The sequence below is a fragment of the Odocoileus virginianus genome, chromosome 1 (assembly GCF_023699985.2).
Source record: "Odocoileus virginianus isolate 20LAN1187 ecotype Illinois chromosome 1, Ovbor_1.2, whole genome shotgun sequence".
Classification (NCBI taxonomy): Eukaryota; Metazoa; Chordata; class Mammalia; order Artiodactyla; family Cervidae; genus Odocoileus; species Odocoileus virginianus.
In genome coordinates, this window is record NC_069674.1 from 35,697,326 (window position 1) to 35,704,278 (window position 6,953).

Genomic DNA, 6,953 nt, shown 5'->3' on the forward strand with positions numbered 1-6,953 from the left:
AATGGCAGAAGGACTTCCCTGGTCGTCCAATGGCTAAGACCTTGTGCTCCCAATGCAGACAACACAGGTTCAATCCCTGGTTGGGGAACTAAGATCCTACATGCCATACAATATGACCAAAAAAAAAGAAAGAAAGAAAGAAATAGTGGCAGGAATGCTTCAGATTCTAGGAGAACCAGCATGAGATCCTTATTAGATCATTTCTGATAATCCAGTTCAGTCATTCCATCATGTCTGCCTCTTTGCAATCCCTTGGACTGTGACACCCCAGGTTTCCCTGTCCATCACCAACTCCAAGAGCTTACTCAAACTCATGTCCATCCAGTCAGTGATGCCATCCAACCATGTCATCCTCTGTGGTCCCCTTCTCTGACCTTCAATCTTTCCCAGCATCAGGGTCTTTTCCAATGAGTCAGTTCTTCACATCAGGTGGCCAAAGTATTGGAGTTTCGGCTTCAGCATCAGTCCTTCCAATGAATATTCAGGGCTGATCTCTTTTAGGATGGACTGGTTTGCTCTCCTTGCAGTCCAAGGGACTCTCAAGAGTCTTCTCCAACACCACAGTTCAGAAGCATCAGGACTTAATTAAGCCATTCTTGACAAGACATGTGATCACAGGAAGGTCTGATGTTCACACTGTGACTGAATTATGTAGTTATTCAAGGTTTTCTCTGGTGGGGAAGAATAATTAAACATAGAAAGTACTAGAGACAGAGCCAGGAGGATGATCATGCCATTATCCAAATGAGAAGAGTTGGGGACCTTAACTAGGCCACAGCAGTGATAAAGAGGAGAAGTGGACAGTCTTCAGAGTCTAGATGATAAGATTCAGTCATTGATTGAACCTTAGAGGTGAGGAAGGCAAGAAGTCAGAGAAGAATAATGCAGAGACTGAGGAAGAGGGGCTCTAGAAGGTGAAACTGAGTTTTGTTTTGAACAAGCTGAGTTTTTGAATCTGTGCATCACTTCATGGAAATACACAATGTCCTGTTGGGGTTTCTCTGGAGGCAGGCCACAGTTGCAGCTAGAACCATATTTAATATGGAATCACAGTCACTAAAATCTCTTCTGGGGTGAACATGGCCTTTGATCCCCTACTCTTCCTCTAGAAATCACTCCCCTCTTTTAATACTCTTGGCTTTATAGTCAGTGTCCCATTTTGAAAGCGATGTCACCACTTTCTCCTTCTGCCGCTTAAACAACCATCCCTGATCACTCTGCACCTACTTCCTTTCAGTATCATTTCAGCTCCTTTCCTTAAATTCCATCCCTCCTAACCTAGTTGTCAAGGAACATGCAGAAATTGTCTTCTTTATTTTGCATCACCCATCTCTAAATGCTCTTCAGGTAAAATTCTGCCCAGTCACTTTAATCCTGCAGTGGAGCCAGACAGCTTACACTCTCTGCTATTTCCCCAGTGGTTACTATTACTCTCCTTTTATCTTTGGGTGAAAAAAAATGTTTAAACAACAACAAAAAATACAAGGCTGGTTTCTCCTCCTGATTCTACCATCCTGCCTCCCTTTTGTATCACCAATACCAACATCTCTGGTTTGCAGAGAAAACTGTTGACTTGGGTCAGTGCATGAAAGGATATTCCTTCACAAAATGAAAGCCCTCGTCATTTCGAGGGAAAATGCCCTTCTAGACAGAGCTGTATGACTTTCTAAAAGAGGGCATTTATAGAACCTCAAATAGATGAATCGTTTTCTTTCAAGCAGGGAAATGTATTTCACTCTTCTTGCTTCAACTGGGATTGAGCCCATTCATTTCATTTTTTTATGCTCTCCTGTTTTATTTAGAAATGATCTATTCATCCCAACCCAATTGAAGAAATATAGATAACTCAGAAAAAAATTGCCATATTATTCACATGAGGAGCATAGATGCTCCTACTGAATATTTTCAGAGCTCCATTTAATTTGTGCTGTATAAACCTGGTCTACAAAACTCTCTTTTTTTTTTTATTTGTTATACTCAAAGAAGGCAGCATCATCCCCAGAGTGAGTGAGACCCAGATTCTAATTGCTGTCACTTTCATGCCCCTTGGACAAGTTATTTAACTTCGAGGATAATAGAGTCTATTTTTCAGTGTGCTGTGCAATTAAGTGAGATGTTAAACATCTGGCATATACTATGTTATACGGGAAATATTCTCAGAGGTGTAAAGTCATCTTCAGCAGGAGTCTTTTTGCATCTCTGGTATTGTGGATGTATACAACTCTGCTAATCTAATGAGGAGTACTCTCGTTTCACACCTCTGTTCTTAGCTCGGCACTGCTTGTATTGCACATTGCAGGGGATTTTTCAATTACAGTGAAATAAGAACATTGTGAGTGTGAGAGTGCTAGATGCTGGCACTAAAAAACAAATTGCTTCATTATTACTAAATTGAATCCTCTTTTACATAATATTTTTGATGATCAGTTTTGCGTTTATCTGCCTCTGTGACAACTGACTGTGCAGAGGCAAACAGTTAGACATTACTGAAGTCCTGACTCTTACTGTTTGATTTCCAGAAGTCTCCCTACTTGGACTCCCTTCACTGAGATATTTAGAAATGTCTTGAGTAAGATGGATTTCACAACAAATCCCCAGATCCTGCTTCATGGTGCCAGGTCCATCAGAAATTCTACTCATTTTCAGACCATTACTCTCTCCAGGGGTTTCTGGTAGAAGTTCTGTGTAATATTCGGGGGTCAGCCATATGTCTTCCTGTTACTCACCCTTCAGATGTGGGAGCCCACGGCATGTAAATAATGTAGGAAAAACATGATCAGCAAATGGTGCTCCTATCTCTTCCGTCTTTATGAACATGGTGGACTCTCTGTTTGCCTTCCCTAACTAGGCAAGTGGCATTTCACCTTGAGTCACTTCTCACCAGCTCACCCAAAGCTACTTTCAAGGGAACCCCAGTAAGGTCTTTGTTATGGGCTACAAAAGGCTAATTTGTATATTCAGGTGTTTCTCTTCCTCGGGATATTTGCATGATTGCAGGGGACCAGGACCCTGTTCCAATTTAAACAGAAATATGACCTAATTATGAAATGGATTCTCATAATCAGTTGATTACATTCCTGATTTCCTTTTATTAACCCAGTTTATGTCTTTAGGAAGATTATACACACTCGCCTAGATCCTGTTTACCTTTTTAAGAAATCTCTGAACTCACAGCTTCATAATTTCAGTTGAAGTATAAGAGAAACAGATTTGTTCAGGATAATAACTCTCCTATGGGAAACTCCTCTATCCAGCTACTTGACTCTTTAGAACAGTTGAGAGCCAAGAGATAAACTAATAATGTGCAAGCGTGCTGAGTCACTTCAGTCATGTCTGACTCTTTGAGACCCTATGGTCTGTAGCCCACCAGGCTCTTCTGTCCATGGGATTCTCCAGGCAAGAATACTGGAGTGGGTTGCCATGCTCTTCTCCAGGGGATCTTCCCAACCCAGGGATTGAACCCTCATCTCTTACGTCTCCTTCATTGTCAGGCAGGTTCTTTACAACTAGTGCTGCCTGGGAAGCCCAAACTAATAATAAGTACATACAAATTGCAAAAACCTTTGTCAGAATACCCATACATATTATTTAGAGGAGAGAAGAAAAAAAAAAAAAAACACACTGGAGCCCTCACCTAACCCAACCAGATTGGCTATTATTTTAAATTATTTAATTCAAAAAAATGAATTAAAAGGATCATAAAAGCCATAGCAGATTGTAAGCAACAAGTCACAAAGGAAAGAGGAGCTTTTAGAAGCAGACTGGAAGACAGCTGAGAAAAGTGGCCCTGCTATCAGAATGGGAGGGTTTGGAAACATGCAAGTCACAAAGCACAGCCTCCTGGGCCCTCCTGGGGTGAAGCCAAGGGTCCAGTAGCTAAGAGGACACAGCAGCTCAGACCCCCAGGTCTGGATAAGCAGGAGGAGTCAAAGTGAGAGAGGCTATGGGGTGATGCAGGCAAATTGAACAGACCCCAGTCACACCCAAGATTTTCCTTTCCCTGTGAAATGAGAACCTCAGTCTAAACCACCGACTAACAGAAATTTCCTATACTCCGATCTCCTGCAATATTTTAGGTTGCTATTGTAGGGAAGTATTAAATTTCCTTTGATCAGGAGCTCAGAGAGCCCTAACTAGACTATTCTAATGGTGTAAACACTTAAGCATGATGAGCGGTCTTTGACCTCTTTTCTCTTTACCAGTAGGGTATTGAACAGTAGAGTCCATAGAAGTCACTCGGGGATGTTTATCTTTTGATCAAACCCCAGAAAGTTTACATGAAGCCACAGCCATTATCCAAGAACAGGGAAGGCTGTATGTGTTTTGAAAAGTCAGGGGTTTCTGCACCTGTAAGAGTCCAGGCAACTTCTTTGAGCTTCAGTTTCTTGCTTTCCTGTTGCATGAGATCACATGGACACACAGCTTCAACTTTTGATGTTTTCTCTCATCCATTTCCTCAAAGGAAGAATGTTTTAATTCTGTCATCCTCTCCAAAAATGCTAAATTTGAATCTAACAAATAGGCTCCCCAGATGAGGGTCTTCATATATGTGATAAATAAATCATTCAAGCGTAAGGAACTCAAGAAATTTTAATCCAAAGGCTGATTCAATAATCCAAAACACTGCCCAGTGAGAGGTCAGGGAGTGGGGGATGGATCCAAACTAGGCCCAGTGGTTCTCATTTGTTCCCCTGAATGTCTGGAGAAAGGAACTTTATTGGCTGTGGCTCATAAAATAATAGATACTCCATTCTTAAAAATACTTAACGACTGTTCCGGATCAGATGCTCCAGGGCTTGGACCAGACACCATGGCTGGGCTGTTTCCTTTTAGCAACAGCAGTGACAGATTGCTAAGTTAAAAACCTTGTAAATATTTTAAAGTTTTAAAAGTTTTAAAGTTTTTAAAGTTTTGGCAAAGTACACTGCAACTCAAAGTGTGCTCACAATGGTGATTGTGACTGTAGTCGGTAGAAATGTAGGATAACAAAGGAGTTAAACACCGGAGGGTTGCTTGCTGTCTGCAGTTATTTTGTGATTCTTTTTAAATTGTTTTTTACTTTATATTGGAGCATAGTTGATTAACCATGCTGTGTTAGTTTCAGGAGTACAGCAAAGTGATTCAGTTATTCATATACATGTGTCTATTCTTTTTCAAATTCTTTTCCCTTTAGGTTATTACAGAATATTTAGCAGAGTTCCCTGTGCTATTTTTTTATTTACCAAAAAGTCTGCCGTGTGTGTTGAGTATAAGCTAAAATAACCAATATTCAAATAATTACAAATGGTTTTCAAACCTAGGCTTGTGAACAGCCTTGCATGTTTCTGCCTTGGGACTTTAGCACATGCTTTCCCCACTCTGGCCAGTTCTATGTCCAGTTATTTGCATGCTGGCTTTCTCGTCTCTAAATTCTCACCTCGAGTCTTGTCTTCTCAGAGAACTCTTCTTCTGACCACATTATCCAAAGTATCTTCTTCCTCTTCCCCCACCAGTTCCTATTTTAGTTTCTTCCTAGTTCTCCCTGCTACCTAAAATTATCTTGTCTATCACTTACCCATTTATTTCTATCTCCCTCCACCAAACTGCAGGCCCCTTGGGCCCCAGGTCAATCTTGTTCCCTACTGTACCCATAGTACCTAGAATAGTAGTAGGTATGTGACAGGCACTCAGTAAATGTATGCTGAGTGAGTGATTCCATTTATTTCCCCCTTTGTTCCAGCATCTATATTTCTGCAATAAGGACCACATCTAGGAAGGCTCTTTTCCACATCTTTGCTATATCCCTGTAAACACGGAATGGGAGCCAACTATATTGGGTTAAGGTGATTCAGAATACAGTTGGAAACAGAACACAGTTTGCATTCTATAAATAAATCCTTCTAAGTAGCAGGGTCAATTCTGCTCAGATGGTAATACCTAAGTGTTTTTGAAGGCCAGACTTTAGAAGATATTATTTGCATATATTTAATTCACAATCTGCCAGCTCCCAAAATGGCCTGAGAGGCTTATGATTAAAAACGTATAATACTCGTAAGCAGAGTCAATAACACAAACACCTAATCCGTGCAGAGTGAAAGGAAAGTAAGACACCAGACACCTAGGCTAATATCATTTCACCCTGGAGAAGGACATGGCAAACCACTCCAGTATTTTCGCCTGGAAAATCCTATGGACACAGGCGCCTGGTGGGCCATGGTCCATAGGGCTGCAAAGAGTCAGACATGACTGAAGTGACTTAGCACACACAATATCACTTCTACAGTTTCTCATTGGGGTTTCCCTGACATTTGGGACTCCACGCTTCCACTTCAGAGGGCACAGGTTTGATCCCTGGTGAAAGAACTAAGGTCCAAAATGCTGCTCTGCAAAAAGAAATACAATTACTCATTTAAAAAAACCCTGGACTTCCTTTGGGTAAATGTAGAAGAAGATTCTGTAAATCTCAAATCCTTGCAATAGAAAGCTCCATGTCACGAATGACCTTTCCTCTGTTTCCTGTATTCATTCAACAAATGCTCATCACTTGCCTCACAAGGCACTAAAGAGTAAGATGTGTCTCTGCTCTTGAGTTGCTCATGGTCCTGGAGGAAGAGGAGAAAATCAGACGTGGCTCCAATTAATTATACTCTGATAATAGTATATTAGAATCACATACAAAGGTGCTATGAGACTAACAGAGAGGGAGCAGTTCATTCTGCCCAGGGGTAAGCCTTAGAAGGCAGATCATGTTGGTTCTGCATTGGGAGGAACCTCGCCAGTGAGAAAAGTAGTCTAGTCAGAGGGTGGGAAGGGTGAAAGACCATTAGGTTCTAGAAGCAGCAAGTTATTCAGAGTGGTTGGAGTAGTAAGCGTCCAGTGATCAGCATATAATAATGTCATTTTGGGGAGCTTCTCAAGGGGCACAGGTAGTAAAGAACCTGCCTGCCAATGCAGGAGACATAAGAGGCTCAGTT

The 6,953-nt window shown here is 41.2% G+C and overlaps 1 protein-coding gene across 3 annotated transcripts in view; it reads left to right on the plus strand.

Moving 5' to 3' along the window:
* POU6F2 (POU class 6 homeobox 2) overlaps window positions 1–6,953 on the plus strand; it is a 387,868-nt gene that overhangs the window by 305,931 nt on the left and 74,984 nt on the right. The window lies entirely within an intron of this gene.